At 28.8% G+C, this 19,178-nt stretch overlaps 3 pseudogenes; 1 reads left to right on the forward strand and 2 right to left on the reverse strand.

Annotated features, from left to right (window-relative positions):
- Nucleotides 1-19,178, reverse strand: part of LOC149061989 (uncharacterized) — a 354,191-nt pseudogene that overhangs the window by 332,569 nt on the left and 2,444 nt on the right.
- LOC149062009 (uncharacterized) lies at nt 7,551-8,418 on the forward strand (annotated as a pseudogene).
- Nucleotides 9,081-10,373, reverse strand: LOC149062010 (uncharacterized; annotated as a pseudogene).

The following is a 19,178-nucleotide window of genomic DNA, read 5'->3' on the forward strand; positions in this document are numbered from 1 at the left end:
GAACTTCTAAAAAGCTTGCTATTACTGTCAATAGAAATTAAATGTTTAGACACAAACCGATCCGCGGTCATAGGTTGTCCTTCAAAACGAAGAATCTTGTGTTTTAGTTCTCCAAAATCACTTTCAACAGCTGCCGAGGAAGCGATATCAAATGGAGAATTAAACTTAGATTTCATGACTCCAGTCCAAAGAGGAAAGTATTTACATAGCCTTTGTACATCATTTGCCAGGTTGGGGAGATAATATGCAGAAATACGATTCCCTTCTTTATTGGCATTATCAGAACATATCCTATCAATATCACTCAAAAACTTGCAATAGAGTTTGGAATTTCTTCAAATTCAGTCCCTAGTTCTTCATTTGAAACAATATCAAAATCTTCGTCATATACATCATTCTCTGTATCATATTTAATACCTTTAATTAAATCCAATATATATTCCCGACTTGATTCAGCAGGAGAAATAGAGTTATCGATTAACCAACCATCTTTTTCACCCATCATTACACTTAATAACGACGTTAACACATTTTTAAACTCGATAATTTCATATGATGTTAATAAAAGTCGAAGTCCTCTAACGTAAAAATTTTTAAGATGTTTATTTTTAATTCCAGTTAATGATTTCAATCGACAAAATATTTTCATCATATGTGCGACATCAATACGTATAAAACATTGGGGTAATAGTCTCTCTTGATCTAACAATATGTTAAAACAATTATCCAAATAAGAACGTAGACTGCTTCTATCACAAAATGCTCTAGATATGGCACCTAAAAGAGCCATAGAAAAATCACATACAGCTTCATTAGGTGGTTGAATACCAGAATTAAGCCAATCACCAAGCCATTTGTATATCGTGAGACAATTTTGTTTTTCAGATATCATCTGAGTGATTGGTATTTGTCCATACCCAGTATTTACAACAGCTTCGTATAAGAAAATATGGCCTGATGATAAATTAAGTGAAGAACGCTTAATTTTTTTTACTAAACCACCAGTTGCATCAATAGATTTTTTTGTGTAAGATTTACACAAATCTTTATAAATAACTAATTGATGGGTACTCCAATAATGCAAAATTAAAGGATCAATGCTTATAGAGTGTATTGAACCAGCAAACTGTGAATTATGCTTCAACTCAACTAACGACTTAAAAGGACACTTTTCTGTGATACTTAAAACTTTATCCTTATATTGCTGCTTAGCCTTACGGAGAACTGATAGGCCATATAAATTTGGAGGAGAAATACGACCAAACTCCATATCAGAAACATTTTCTCGTCTCCAATTACTGGCTAGATCTTTCGATAGCTGTCTTCCAATTTCAGTTCGTTTTTCTCCTTTGAGTGGCCTCTTACTTATATGCTCCAACTCACTTCCTTTAGTGTCTTTGGTTCGTATATTGATATACAGCGGATCTCCGTCATTAGGTTCGTTTTCAATCCATCCAAATAGTTTATTGCCACAATCTTTACATTTGGCATTAAATATGAAGAAATATTTACTTCGAGTGTTGTCAATAGATACTTTATTTCTCTGGTAAATAAAGTTGCAAGGTAGCTTGTGTTCAGATAGAAAAGCATCATTTACTATATCTGACCAGATACTTTGTTTTAAAACTTTGTATTTTCTTATCGAATTCTTTTGTCGGTATTCTACTATCGAAGGTCTGAACTCTAAGAACTTCTCAAAGGGAATACAAAAATTAAATAATTTAGTATCATCATCAATAATTTTTCTGTTATCAAACAATTCTACACAATAGTCTATTTCCTTTTTATGGTTTTTTCATCTAAATCACTAGGTGAATCTTCTTCGTCAGTTATTATTCTTTTAATAAACACGAATTATCAATATTTAGACTTTTTTTTAATTTTGTTAGAAAATTATGTCGATCTTTGTAGACAGAAATGAATAAATTTAAAGAAGTGACTTTAAAATTTAATTGTTCGGATATTTTCGTCCATATTGCATGTGTATTTGATTTTCATTTTTCATTTTCAAACAAGTCATACTTATATTCTTCAAGAACTCGGAAAATAGCATCTGAATCGATCGCTGGTTTACGTCCTCTTTTCTATAGATAAGTAGATACAAAATTTATATTATTCACTTATTATATTCAGCGCTGAAAATTGCAATGATTTTCATTTTGATGAATTTCATTCATAATTGAAAATAAAAGATGATAATTTGGGTCCTAGAGCTACTCATCTACAATAGGTTTCGAATGGCTCATGCACATTTTCCCACATCCACCCCTTTTCATTTTTCATTTTTTGTCAATAATAATAATTTTATTTTTAAATCTGAGCAGAGCGACGAATATCTCCATTTTGCCATGATCAAATAGAATTTTTTATCAAACAGATATTTTATTTAGATTTTTATTTTATTAACATTTATTTAAGATTTTTTATAAACTAAAGAGTTTTATTGACATTATTTGTGTTTAGAGTATGTTGCAATTGTTTGTAAACTTTAATGAACTCTGTATTGAATTTTTAGTTATTTCAGTCTAGTATACGACATTTTATTTCGAAAAATCTTACATACTAATACGCTGGATATTAAAGACAGCAATAGGCATTATTTGAATTTTCACTCTAATTCATCAACACATCCTTTATTCTATTTTTGTGTTCTCATGAAGTGTGCAACGGTTATTATAACTTTTTTTTATCATAAACACGGTTTACAGGGTGTCCTGCGAAGATTTACCCATGCGATATATCCTGAGATAATAAATATATCATCGATCTGTTTTTTTTATTATACTCCCAGAGGAGTCCACAAGGACTACAAATTTTTTATTTTTTATTTAATTAATTTTTTTGGTAAAAAGTAAAAAAATATATTTTTTGATTTTTTAATTTTTGAAAAATTTGAAGATACCCATTTTATAGAGTTTATTTTTCTGAACATTTTGACTTTTCAACATTTTATTTTCATTAATCTTATGATTTTTAATAATTTTTTTTAGTTTACGCATGAGGATATAGTCTGATATACCCATTAGCAGTAGGACGGATTATTGTTCAAATTAAAATCGTTTCTACCTGCTCCGTATTTCCTCATCCTAAAATCTTATCTTGAAGACCGATATTTCACTGTTAAATTTAACAATTCCTACTCTGCCTATCATAAAATCAAAGCGGGAGTACCCCAGGAAAGTGACCTATCACCTATACTCTATAATATCTACACATCAGACATGCCCAAAACAAACCATACAACTCTAGCAACATATGCAGACGATACCGCTATACTATCATCAACAACAAAAAATTACAAATTCTTAGGAACTTCCACAGTCTTAATAACTCACAATTAAGTAATACAAATTTAACGTACGTTGCACCAGCACCGCCCATTAAAAATTTTTGATTTCATCAATAATTAGCACGCAATTAGCATGAATTGGAATTAAAATAAATAAAAAAAGTAGTTATTCAGTCAATAAAAATATATAAAAAAAAAAAACAAAAAAGCGGGTAAGTCGTGGATGTCGTTCTGCTGTACAGTAGGTTACTGTAATGGATGGGATTAAATTTGAATGCAATGATAGGTATCATTGTATACGAAAAACGATTCTGAACGAAGATGATTTGTCAGTCTAGGATATATTAGAGATTATTAAAAATTTTAAAATCTTCGATTTAAAAAGAAAATTTTGTATGAATTTCTATCTAAGATAATTTGAACATTGCCATAATTTTTACGTATTAAGTCAGTATTTGAACTTCAAATGCTAATAAAAAAAAATTGTGCCTATGTATTTTTAAAATTTTTTAATTACTATAAGAATAACTTATGAGGAACTTTGTATTAAATTTTCAAGTATTTTGATAGGGCCAAAAAAATTTTATCGACACTTCAAAAAAAAAATCTCAAATTTCAGTTGTCTATAAATATCTCAAAAAAGTCAAAATATTTTGAAAATTAAATCATGCAAAGAAAATTCCAATCTAAATAACTGGTAAAATTTTTAAGTATCTACGACTAGTACTTTTTGAATAATAACAAATATTTAAAATCGTTTAAGGATAAATCGTTATCGTTACGCTATTTCGAAAAATTTTAAAATTCAAACGCACTTTAAATTATTCCTATAATGATGCTTCGAGTTCTCTCTATAGCTATTTGAAGGAAAACTTATGGAAAACTTAGTGTTGTATAAAGGTTATATAAAAATATAAAAATTTTTTTTTTTTGGTCGGGCGGTGTTGGCGAAATGTTTCACCAGCACCGCCCGTTGATTTGTACGATTCCGGAGACACAGATGTCGTGAAAATGGCAAAATTAGTCATGCAAATTCATGCTAATTGCGTGCAAATTATTGATGAAATAAAAAGTCAAAATTTTTTAATGGGCGGTGCTGGTGCAACGTACGTACAAATTTAATAACAATGAACATAATTGCATGAACACAATACGCGCTTTGTGCTAAATGGTGAAATACATATGTCAATGAAAACATTGATAAAATATTTAATTCTTATTTTTAGAATACCTCAGTAAGAAATAAGGTGTTCATAACATCATGTTTGTAATCGGTTACTAATATACGAGAGTCCCGGGAACGGATAATATACTAAACGGTTGAAGCATTGTACGGTTAGCACAATTTTTTCTCAGAGACGTTCGTACTAATATCGATTGATATCATAATTTGTTAAGAATTATAATCAATTCATCAACTTACCCGACTATTCAACTTACCACACTCTTCCTTAATCGTTGTTAAAATAACCCAAAATTAATTAATAACATTTATTTTACCATTATACATTATTTACACAGTAGGTTAGATAAAAATAAGCACACACGTGATTGTAAAATCAATACATTCATCGCTCCGCTCAGTTTGTAATGGATGCTTGTAATACAGTGGTGGATTTCAGGGGGGACCAAGGGACCTGGTCCCACCTTGAAAGTTATATATTCGTTGTTATAATAATATGAGTTAATAATGATTAAATATACTTTTTCAATTTTTCATGATGGGAAAATTTGAGTTATCCTTTATTTGAAGACATCAAATTCTAAATATTGGGCTAGTAAAATTATGGTGAAAAATTTGAATAAAAATTTGGGCCCATTAGTTTAAGTTAATTCTGTAGGTATAATGTATCCTAACCAAGTAATATCAAAACATATGATATCCAAACAATAATTGAAATAACTATCACAAAAGCAATTAAATAATCATAATGCAGATAATACACGCACAAGGCAGAACACAAAATCAAAAATTTAACCTTACCTAACCAAACCAATACTTAAAATTAGGAATTCTACTAAATATATTTAAAAGCATTATAACGAAGGTAAAGATAATACGTAAATGTAATTTTCAGAAAAAGAGGTTCCTCTAGCTTCGTTACTCAGGAAAGATATTTTGTTTCTATTATTATCTAAAAAGAGTAGTACCTAAATACATGATTTTTAATTTTTGGAATAGCCACCTAAAAGTGTTGAGCTTAAATTTAATAATTACTTACCCACACGTAAATATATACAAATAAATATTATATTACCATTGTAAAGTAACTTACTATATTATAGTCGGATATTGAAAAAACTAAAAACTTATCTTAACTAATCATTTTGATAAAACTATAACCAAATCAAATGTATTGATAAAAAATAAGTATTATAACTTCTTTATGGCATACGATAATTAGGTTAAAAAATGTTAAGTGTGGAGACTATTAAAAGAATCACCTATATTACTGTATCATTTGATGAATTCATTATAATAATAGGTACACACTATTGTGACTAAAAATATTTCTAAACTTACCATTATAAACACGATGTATTAAGTTTCAATTAAAATACAACATACAAATTTTTATAACATATATAAAGAATTAAGTGCCGGATCACACTATGCGTTTTGTCGGTTGCCGATAAAATGTATCCCGATTAACCGCAAGCGAGAAGACCGACCACACTACGCGTTTTATCGGTTGCTGATTTTAATTAAACTTTAAAAAAATTATAATTTATATTAAAAAACCGCAACCGATGATCCGCATGTGTGGTCGGCTCAATAAGAGTCAAATGCAAGAGCATGCGACTGCACGTCTGGACTGCAAATGAGAACAAAATCATTATAACTATAATTTAATAATATTGTTATTAATCTGTAAAGTCTAGCCAATAAAATATCATTGTTACTGAAATCGTCATTGTCATATCTAGACGATGCCACTACACAAAAAAATAGGAAAAACCAAAGAAATATAGCAGGCAAGTAACGACACGTCCACCATGCTATAATAAATAACAATATGATAATTTAAACAGTATAATAATAATTTGATTTAACTCACCGGCTACAAGATGCGTTATTGCCGAGAGCATTGGGTTTTTCTATGGATTGGTTTATGTATAACATGCTACACAACTCGGTGTTACCGAATGTGACGAATTTCCACCGCAACAAACTGTGCCACTGTGGTGATGCGGCGGCACTACACACAGTTATCAATATAAACACATAAAATAATTATATTACCTTCATATTAAAAAATACATGACTATCTTTTACGATAAGTTATTACAATTACAACATTATACTTGCTTCTAAAACAATTTTTAGGAAAATAATAAAGGCAATTGTCAAAATGTTTTAAAAAGTTGCGTACATAATTAGGAGAAATTTTAGTTATATTCTATGCTCATGAAGTTCATGTTTTTAATTTTTATTATACAATATACCACAAAAATAATATAAATAATATAGCTAAGAGAACAGTATAGTATAGGCAACGTGCAACCGATGAAAAACAGTGCGGTCTGGTGGACAACTCCACAAGTTCTGTTATTATAAAATCTTAATTTATAGGTACGTGTTTACGCGTTATTTATGACTTATGTTTGATTCAAAAGATTAAAAATACATTTAATAGTTATTTTAATTACTGTCTACTTCCTATATATTACACAAAATGAATCAACCGGATATTGTATTAAAATGTGGATTTAGTGTTATTAACTTTGAAAATGTATTCACAAATAATAAAGGTGAAAAACTGGTTAATAGTGGACATGTGCATACTATCCAAGAAATACAGCAGCCTAATGGATATTCTTTTATATCTGCTTATGTTATAAGGCAAACTTCTGTTAGTTTACCACCTTATAAAGTGACTTTGGAGGTAAACAATATTTAAATATTTTCTATTTTATCATTTACTTATATTTTATAAAAATATCCGCATAGCCAAATCCAACTAGAAATGTCATCAACAACTCTTGTCAGTGTGCTGCTGGTGCTGGAGGTAATTGTAAGCATATTGCAGCTGTCATTTATTATATAAATAATGAAGAGACACTGTCAAAAACTAATTCTGAACAGGAATGGGGAAAGCCTTCCAAGTCAGGAGAGGCAAAATATAAAAAAGGAAAAACTATCGATGATCAATTTCCTAGGAAACGTAAAAAGAATAACGGACCTGAAATCAACTCAATTAACCACGATTCTCTTGTAAAAAAGTATGATATTTTATCAATACCATGTATTTTGACTAATATGATAGAAAAAGAACAACAATGTGAAGCATTTATAGAAAGTAAAAAATGTTTAGATTTTATTATAAATGAAATAGAAAAGAATATGGACAAAAGCTTTATATGTGATGTGTTACACTTGCAAAACAGTAATTCTTTGATTTTTAACTCAGGCTATCCTTTAAACTACAATGAAAATGAATACTTTTTTACAAACATTATGGTTAATACTAAAAGAATAACACAAATATTTAATGAGACAAAAATACAATCTGAAAGTAAATATGGGTCGAAATTAGAAATAATAGAATATCAGCTAGTCTTAAGGCTCATAAGATTAAATCGTGTAAAAATTTATCCATTCAAAATCAAGATAAATTAGCCATATCTCTTTTAACTAATAAAGATTTAGGTTATCTAGGTAAAATTAACGTTGCTTATGGTAAAAAATTTGAAAACATAGCTTTAGATTTTTATTCTAAAAGTTTAAATGTTTCAGTAATTAAATGTGGAGTTAAAATACATGGCTTTGTGCTAGCCCTGATGGCATAGTTGTTGAACAAGGAAAATTAACCAAAGTTGTTGAAATAAAATGTCCCATTTCTTGTAAAGATAAACCAATTTTTGATTCTGTTAATAATATATTGAATGTGTCTTATTTAAAATATGAAAATAACAAAATTTGTCTTAAAGAAAATCACCAATACTACACACAATGTCAAATTTTAATGTATTGCAGTGGTTTAGATAAATGTGACTTTTTGGTATACAATAAAATAGATCCAGTTATTTTTACTATTGACAAGAATGATATCTTCTTAAAAAGCAGATAATTAAGATTAGAATATTTTTACTTCAATTTTTATTTACCAAAACTTATTAAGTCATAAATGTATTAAAAACATATTATGTATTGCATATTATATTGTTTTTTTGTGATTGTTATACCAGCACTCATACATTCATATACTGCAGGTTAAATAATATGTAACTAACTATAAAAGAAGGAATGCAATTAAGTAATATAATATCTTATATATTTCAATTTCAAAACACAAATACAAGTTTATTGAATATAATACAAATGTTCATTTTAAAGTAAAAAATTATTATCATTAAACAGTAATATGGGCCTAACACAAGCATAAACTTAATTTTAAAATGTCTTTAATTTTTATAATTTTACCAGCTAATGTAGGTATAATATGGATTTTTCATTGATTTGTGTGTAAGCATATTTTGTTTTGTTTATTGTTATAAAAAGTCTATAAAAACATAGTTAGCTTATACTAAGTATGAAAAGTACATTTATTTATTACAAAAAATATTATTTTAATTTAAGAAGTTATTAAAAGTTACTTACCTATATGTAAATTTAAAAAAATGTTATGATATACTAATATAGTAATATCATATATGTATTTTGTTACTCATTGTTAATTTAATTTATACTAAAATATTGTTATTAAAGAATATTAAAATTATGAATATAAATTATTTTTTTTGTTTAAAGTACTAAATGAATGCAAAGATAAATTATACAATATTATTATTATTCATTTATTATAGGACCTTGTAGATTAGTCAGTACACAACATATGTGTATTATGTCATCAATAGAAGAAATTAAATCTGAGGTGATTTTATTCAATATACCATAAGTTTTTAATCTAGCAAATACCCTTTCAATATGTATACTTACACTAGCTACATTATAAGTTTCAATCACCTCTTCTTCTGTGAACCGTCCATTATGAAGAAAAGGTGGCATTACTAAAATACTTTGTTTTTCATCACAAGGGACCTTGATACCCGGGAACCCTTTATCTGCTAACACTTCATCACCAGGTTCTAGTTTTGATAAAAACCCACTATCATTGGTAATAAACGTATCACTTGCTTTACCCCCATAACACTTTGATAAAAAACAAATTAAACCGTTTGGAGTTATAGCAATAAGAACTTTTACTGTATAAGCATTTTTATATCTAGAGTACATGTGCACCCTTTATTCGACAGTATTTGGCTGTTCAGTTTTAATTTCGGTACAATCAATTATACAACGACAATTAGGGTAGTTTTTTTCGAATGATTTTGGCAGTTTCCAAAATAGTTTTTTTGTTTGGCCAAAAAATGAACTCTCTTGTTTTTGCAGCCAAAGAATTTAGAATATTATAAAATATTCTTGTAACAGTAGTACGATTAACATTAAAAAGAACACTAATGGCTGAATATGTAATTCCAAGTTTAATTTTTATCAAAAACATTAATAACCTATTTTCTTTAGGTACTAATTGTGCTACAAGTTGAATCAAGTGTTAATGATAATAAAAGTTTAAATACTTTAAAAGTAGTACCAGTTAAATCTTTTAATTGAGATTCCTTGTCAATTGAATGAATCAACTGATAATATTTTTAGATTTGCTTCTTGACGTTTCACATTGCGATTATACCTAGCACTTGTTTGTTCCTCATTTATACATTTCTTTTTATATACTTGAGGAAACAAGGAAGGCACATAAGACGGACTGCTTGGATTTTTTGATTTTTGATTCTTTCATACATAGTGATTACTACATATAAGACTATGTGACTTTGGCTGCCATAGGTGACCATTTATTCTAAAAAAGAAGAGTTACAGTAAAGTTATGTGATACACTAGGATGTAGGAATATAAGTGAATAAAAGAATTATGTAAATACAACTTACTCAATTCGTTTTACAGCCTTTACAGTGTTTTCAGGTCTTTCTCATGAGGTCTGTTGGGGAGACTGTAGAATTTCAAGTTGGTTGAATTTTTATAGGAATTGGAACAATTAACAACACAACACATACGGTTACTCATTTTGTTTTAAAGCAATAACGAAAACTGTACTAATAAAGTTGTAAATTCAATTGTTGACAAAATCGAAAACATGAACTTTGAAACACATAGAACATAAGTAATTAAAAAATAATGATTATTGAGTATTGACTATTGTCATATTTGTTTATTATGTTGATAATAAAAGAACTTATGGTGTTATAAACCAGGTAGCGCTAGTATAGGCTTGCACGGTACCTATAATCAGCTTTAGACACATAGTAGAAAAATAGGTAATTCTAGTTTTGCAAGTTAATTGCGAGTATTAACATTGTTCGCGCCAAACAAGTTTTCTCGCTGAACGTAATGCTGCGCGACGGCGGACCGTCCTAATCACTTCCCTCCCGTATATTCCACTCCACTCCGTCCTCTCTGTATTAAATTGTTTAATTATCATAAATTATTATTATCTATGTATCTATTCTCTTTGTGTTATATGTAATCAATGTAAAATTATTATTCGGCTTTTGCCGCATAGGCTGTTAACTCGTATACACGAACTGTTGTTGTCTAGGTAGACAAAAGTAGTGCCAACATACGAACGTTAGGTGCTAAATACGTTGGTACATACTCGGGTTAATTTTAAAAATATATAATGATATACTATGATTCTATGGAAGTATGGTATATAGTATATAATTTTATAACTTTTCTGTTTTATATGAAAACTGCTGAATGTGAAGAATATTAAAACTCTGTAATAAGATTTTCTAATTTAAATTTGTAGTCATTGTCTATATACTCTATATCAGTTTTAATTAGTTATGCCTTCTCCAAATTGTGTCGTTCATGGTTGTAAAAGTCGATTCGGCATTTCAAAACATCGGTTTCCAAAGAATGATGTACCACGTTTTATTTTATGGATCGAAAAATGTGGTAATCCAAAGTTGCTTAAAATGTCGTATGATCAAATTTACAAAACGTACCTTGTGTGTGATCTTCATTTTAAAGAAGAATGTCATAGTTATGGTACAAAGTTATTGAACCGTAATTCAATTCCTACATTGTCCTTACCGTTACCAGTTTGTGAGTAATTAATAGTGTGAAAACAATAATAAATTAATAAATACCTATTATATATATACATTATACCTATATAAGTCATAACTTTTGTGTATATTATATTATTATGCTGTTTGTATTAAACTTAATAACCTAGGTAGGTGTCTACCCATATGCACCTATCTAACTATTTCTTGTCTAAATGTTTAGTTTTAGAATTGTGTAAATAATTAACATGAATTTAGTGAACATCTACTGACAGTATAGTACTTACCATGTGTTTAACCATAAATGTAGTAAAATAAATCAACTAATTATTTAATTTATTAGTTTTTAATGTTTTTATAAACTAATTATTGTATCATTAGTAAGCATGGTTTGTAATTTAAATATATAATCATTTTATATAGGTATCTAGCATAAGTCATAACTTATAAGTAACATATGTACCTACTTTTAAATTAGTAGCTTTTGAATAAAATGTAGCTATATTTTATAATTGGTTTGTAATGTTTTATTGTATATTAGTTTTGAATATATTATAGTTTGCATAAATGTTTAGCTATGATAAACAAGCTGACAAATGAGATAAAAGCTGTATTTAATTGTTCATTAACCTGTGTCCTATTGACATTTAAATCTATACTAGTGATTGTGAGTACCTATTTAATAAGTTTATTACTAAATGTAAATTTTTTTGATTTATAATGACATTCAAATCCTTGATGTTGTGCAGTTCTTAGTTTTGTATATTGTTTTATAATTTGTTTATGTTAGTTACATATGTGTACCTATGTATATTTTTTTTTTACATTATAACCAATAATTAAAAATATATATTTTTAAGTTACTGGTTCAATCTGCACTGTACCTGATGTCAACACTACTGTTGCATTTCATAAAACAATTTCATCTAATGTTGATACCATAGCTCAAACAAAAGGTTCTTCCAACTGTAGTTGTGAGTATTAAGCACTAAAGATTATTAATTATTATTATTATTTTTTTTTTACATTATAAATTTACAACCAATAAATATAAATCTATATATTTTAGGGCCTGGTTCAAATTCTGCTGACTGTGATGACATCACTTCTATAACATTGAACGAATCAATTCCACCTTATGTTGATAGAATGGTTAAAATAAACGGTTCTTTCGACAGTAGTTGTAAGTATAGTAAAATAAAAATTGATTTTTAAATAGATAGATGTATGCATATTAACTAATTACATTTTTAGTTGTTTCTGATCTTGATGGAATAAATCCAATTGGAAATGTGTCACTTAATACAAACAGCAAAGAGAATTTCACGATTAATAAAAAGAAATCAAGAGCTAAGGGATATCTTAAACATATACAAGTCACGAGAAGTAAACATATGACGCCCAGAAAACAATATTTACATCAAGCTATTATTGATTTAAAAAACACATTGTCAGTAGTAAAGAAGAGGCACTTGAATATAAAACAAAGATTGAAAAAAGCCGACACATTTATTAATAAACACAATTTAATGATGAACAACCTAAATGATATAACGCAAAAGTTTTTTTAAAAATCAATTAAAGTCACAGAGTGTAAGTCCTAGAGGAAGAAGATTTACCTTAGATGATAAACTATTTGCACTTTCTTTATATAAAAGTAGTGCTAAAGCATATAGGGTTATGTCTAAAATGTTTGCATTACCCTCGAGAAAAACTTTAACCGACTTATTACAAAAAATTCCGTTAGAACCTGGAATAAATAATCAAATAATAGAACACCTAAAATTAACAGTTAACAGTTTTAAAAACAATTTAGATAAAACCTGTATTTTATTATTCGATGAAATTTCTTTGGCTGCTGGAGTTCAGTATTCTGTGTGTGAAGATAAGGTTATTGATATTGAAGATCTTGGAAATAATAATCGTAGACAAAAATTTGGTGACAAGGCGCTTACGTTTATGATTAGAGGTGTTAAACGTAAATACAAACAACCTATAGCATATTACTTTAATCAAAGTGGATCAAAAACACCTGACCTTGTGGTTGCACTCAAAGAAGTGATTTGTGCAGTACAATCAACTGGTTTGAACATTGTTGCTACTGTGTGTGACCAAGCTGCCACCAATGTTGCTGCTATTAATGTCCTTATGCGTGAGACTGTTGAAAATCATTTGAAAAATTTTACAGAAAAAAGGTCATTTGGGTTTGAAATCAATGGTAAAGAAATAGTCCCATTGTATGACTCACCTCATTTACTGAAAGGAATTCGAAACAACCTAATGTAAACAAATTTAACATACGTCAGTGAAAGTGAAGAAAAAACTGCAAGGTGGAAAGACGTGATCGACTTTTATGAAATCGACAAATGTCGACTAGATGTTGGTGAAAGGATGGCTCCAAAATTGACTGATGCGCACATTTACCCGGACAAGATACGAAAAATGAAGGTTTCCATAGCTAGTCAAGTTTTTAGTCAACGAGTGGGAAGTATAATGCTCATGCTATCAGAATGGTCAGGTTAGTTGTACTTGTAAAGTATTTTATAATATAGTGTGTTACTATTTAGTATATTTTACTAATTAGTAATGTACTATATTACATATTTTATTATTATTTTCATGTTACCTATGTTAATTAAATAATATTTGTGTTACACAGCTGATAAAAGAGATAAGCTTGAAAACTCCAAATATACTGCAAAATTACTTCTTTTTGTTGACAAATTATTTGACAGTGTCAATGGAAGTTCGACTACTATGCAGCCTGGTAAAGAGTTGCGAAGCGCTGTAACATCTACATCACCCCATTGGACATTTTGGAAAGAATCATTGACAGTTTTAGAATCCATGAATTTTAAAACTAAAGTTCCACCAACCATCAAAAACTGGATTGCAACAATAAAAGGTTTTCAATATTTATGTAAAAAGTTATTAAATCAAGGTTTTAGGTTTATTACATTACGATCATTCAATCAAGATCCATTAGAGAATTTTTTTTGTCAAATTCGTAGCCATGGTTTGAGAAATATTAACCCAACATGCTACCATTTCCAAACTTCTTTTAAATCACTAATTATCACTAACCTAATATCGTCACATTCTGTAGGAGCGAACTGCCAAGGAGACGACTGTCAAAATTTAATAAATTTAAAACAATTATTATCTTTAGATGTACCAAATAAATCAAATCCAATAGCAATAGATAATCTTAATTCGACAAAAAATAAAACATTCCCTCAAAAATCAAGATTAGCCTTGGCATGCCAGGCATATGTTACTGGTGCAATTGTTAATCAAGTTAAAAAAAAAACTTCAAGTTGTAAATTTTGTATGGCCATTTTAAGTTCTAACAGTGTAAGAAATGATCAAATTATTAAAGCTAGGCAATTTATTAAATCTAATTTACAAACTCCGTCAATAACATCAACCAATATTTATAATTTGGTATTAAATGAATTTAATTATAATATTGATCAAATATTTTGGAAAGCAAATACTAAACAACTTTTTATAAATTTAATTAAACCTAAAATTAAACTAAACAATTTATGCCAAACTCATAATACAAATGCTTTATTTTTAAATAGTTCTTTTAGAGTCTTAAAGTTTGCATTTATAGCCAATATCAATAGACTGCTTAAAGGGGAAAAGTTGAAATTGCTATGCTCTGAAGGTTATCAAACTCTTGCGCTTGCCGAAAAATATTATAAACAACATAAATTGAAGAATCAAAAAATTCTTAAAAATTGTAATAAATTGTAATTTCAGGAACATTAGTTTTCTTCATTTTTGTTATAATTTAAGGGTGATAAAATTCTGCATTTTTTCTTGGGTGTACCCTATTATTATTATTATTATTATTATTATTATTATTAGTCTGTAGGTAAAATATGTCCAAAACTCAAAATATATTTCCTTAAATTTCCTACATAATATCATTCTTATATTTTTTTTATTGAAACAATTTATACTATTTATTATTAAATTACTTAGGAAAACAATTAATGCAATGTATTGTTACAATATTTTACTGTAATAACATTATTATTATTGTTAATATTATTAGTATTATTATTATTATTTAATATTTATTATAGTTATTATCACTTTGTTTTAAAATTCAATGTTGATAAATTGTGTTTGTAAAAATATTATTAATAAAAACTGTTTATAGAATTAATTTGACTTGTAAATTTGTATTATTACATAAAAACGAAGATATGTCATTTAACTATTTAAGCACAAAACATTAAAAAAAAAAGCGGCAAAATAATTTTTGAGTATAGATCACGGCTATCATAGATAATAAATAATATATAATTATAGCCGGGCTATAGCCGTGGTAAAGATAACGGTATTAGTTATGGTAGACAAACACCGGGAGCGCTGACGCTACATCAAAATGATTGCTGAAAGTGCCCCTTCTATTTTATAACTTTTCTATGTTTTGCCGTATACGTATCATTTTTTTTCGTATCAATTATTATTATTATTCGTATTGTTTTGTTATGCGGCCTACGCATGCATAAAGCGTAAAAAAAAATTGTTATTGTTGATCTGCTAATAAAGCGATCTAGTTAATTCGATGTGCGACGTTAATAAAACGACCACATAATTTTATTGGAAACCAATGTGTTTTTCTTCACGGTAGACCCTCCATCTAGTCACTCCCACTGAACTAGTAAGTCTGTTTTTTTTCGTTATTATTTTTCCTATCAACGTACGTCCGTGTGTGAGAGGCCACCCAGGCCGTCCCGTTCAACATCGACCTACTGCAACACCCGCCGTCACCCGGTCGTCCAGTCGTTTTTGTGTTCAGCGTAAGTCCGCCAGCACCCACGGTGGGTTGTGTGAGAGGCCACCCCGGTCGTCCAGTCGTGCTAGTCACCAGCAAGCTGATCTTCCGTAGTTGATAAGTTAGTTCTTAAGTACAGCCCCATTGATTGTAATTGTCCCTGTGGTCACTGCGCCAGACCGGATCGACCACAGGGCCCCCGTCCCCATCAAATAATTTGTATTATCCTATTTCATGTATATATATATATATATATATATCCCTTCCCGTTCCTCAGTGTCATCGTCGTCGTCAAAATTGCCTAATCTCAACTTATAAGGCGTAAAGTATATTTGGTTGCCTAACCGCCATATTAGTCGAAGTTTTAACTTAAGATCGGCCGTTTTTGGCCCGTCCCATCGTTCTCGGGCATTACCGAGTGGTCCTTCACCAGTCCACATTGTTGGGCGCACACAAACATGGTAGGACAGTTTATAATATTACAAAATATAATTGGTATAAATTTAACGGCGGTTTTACATAGAATTGAATTAAATATACTAAGTTACAAACAAAAAATAGGACCTTGATTCAATTTCGTTCAACAAAAGATGTCGGATAGGATTAAACTGAGTAGGTACTTTACATATCCGTGGGCGTTGTTAGCTTTTTTAAGTATTGCACTGAATTGACTTAACAGTAATATTATTATTCGTGATTATATAATATGTATAGTTGTTTTATGAATTAAAATTGTTAAGCTAGTTATAATATTATGGCCTATGGGTATGTAATTAAGTAAAATATTGCTAAAGCAGTTTGAAGTTTTTGTGGGGGGGGTCTGTATGAACTTTCTCCCCCCCCCCCTATAAGTATTTTGGGATTTACGGGCCCAACGATGAATTGCAAATTTTTTGGCGAGACATGCAATTAATTGCATAAAAATTCCAAAATTTTGATACCAGTTTGAAGCCTGTATGACCATGTGGGGGGGGGGCTGCGTGAACTTGACCCTCCCATTAGTATTTTGGGATTTACCGGCCCCACGATGAATTGCAAATTTTTTGGTGAGACATGCAATTAATTGCATAAAAATTGCAAAATTTTGATACCATTTTGAAGCCTGTATGACCATGTGGGGGGGCTGCGTGAACTTGAACCCCCCATTAGTATTTTGGGATTTACGGGCCCCACGATGAATTGCAAATTTTTTTGCGAGACTTGCAATTAATTGCATAAAAATTCCAAAATTTTGATACCAGTGGAAGCCTGTGCGACCATGTGGGGGGGCCAACTTCACGGACGTATTTAGTTAACTTGATTATAGCTACATAAATATTAAATTTGACCATACTTTAACTTTGCCAATTTTTTAATTAGAAAAAAACTTTTTGTACAAAAATTGTTTAAAAAAAATACTCTACCTGAATCCGTATAAAAAAATTGGTGTTGCTATTAAAAAAAAGTAAGTTGTATTGCGCATGCGCGTACCGAGAGTTACAAATTTGAATTTTGCATGAAAAGTTATGTTAATTATTTTTTAATTTCTAATTTTTATGATTCATTTTACATTTTTATACTTACAAAGTTACGTTGATTTATATTATAATTTATGAAAAAGACAATAAGTTAATATTATGTTAATTATTTTTAATTTCTAATTTTTATGATTCATGTTAAATTGTTATACAAAAAAACAAAGTTTATTGATTTTTATTATAATTTATGGAAAAGACTACTCGTTATGTTAATTATTTTTTAATTTTTAATTGTTATAATTAATTTTACATTTTTATACTTAACAGCAAAGTTTGTTAACTATCAATAATGTTTATTCTTTTTTTAATTATTATAATAAAAGTATTTGAGTTCTTTAAAATATGTTGTTATATTATTTTTTCTATAGTTAAATTATTTAAATCATTCTTTATTATTCATAATGTGTGGTAAGGAAAGAAAATACATTTAAGTAATAATTAAAAATATCATCTCGCCATGAATAATATAAATAATAGTGGATAAATAAAAAATAAAAATTAATTATTAAGTTTATATTAACACAGCCTATTTCAATATGATTATCCCCTAACTAAACGTATCTCATGTAAAACTTTATATTTACACACAATTTGAATTATTTCATTAAAATAATTAATTTTTTATGCCAAAGGTTTGAACAAACCTTCAAAACATTTCATTTTATTAATGAAATCGTACATTGTTTATTTGTGTTTCAGGATGTTTCAGGTGTAAGAGGAGGGGGCACATAGTGCGGGATTGTTTTGGTGAGTATGTGTGATATTCTACCACGACCTGCAGTTGTATTTAATATTAATCATTTTTACAGCACCACCGACTCCTCGACGGCAGTCTGTGCAGTCTGTGAAGATCCCGCGGTGTCTTCAGTGACAAATGGAATAGCGGCGGTGGAGGTGAAGGGTGATGTAAGTATCTAATACTAATTTTAAATAGTTTCTGATGAAAATGCTAATTCCATACATTTTATAAATTTCAAAGCATGGAAACATCCAGTAAGTTTTCAGTTGAACAATATTAGTTAAATACAATGTTTTATAATATTAAATTAATTTTATTTGTTTTCAGCTCAGCAATAATTTTTTTTTCAATCTATTTGGTTTTTTTTTTTTTGGTTTTTGTTAGTTTTTGTTAGTTACTCTTTGTGAACAGATATATATCCATAAGATAATATCTATAATGTGTGGTGTATATTAAATCGAAAGGCGAAGTAGGTATGCAAATGTATGTCGGGGTTTTGAACTTTGTGATGTAGCGTTTGTTCTTAAAAAGTTATGAAGTCACTCAACAGTTGAAAAATAAAGGGTAGAAAACTGTATGTTTACTCTCCTTTTCATTCGGAAAAAAAGGTTGTGTACACAGGTGGAAAATTATAACTTTTATAATTAAAGGTTACAAACCATGTCATAGGGTATCATCATTGCATTAAAACAAATATAATCCGATTAATATAATTATTACGTATCTTAGTGATCTAATGTAAATAAA

The sequence above is a fragment of the Diuraphis noxia genome, unplaced genomic scaffold (assembly GCF_037042655.1).
Source record: "Diuraphis noxia isolate RWA-SAM2 unplaced genomic scaffold, SU_Dnox_SAM2 contig0001, whole genome shotgun sequence".
In the NCBI taxonomy this organism is placed as follows: Eukaryota; Metazoa; Arthropoda; class Insecta; order Hemiptera; family Aphididae; genus Diuraphis; species Diuraphis noxia.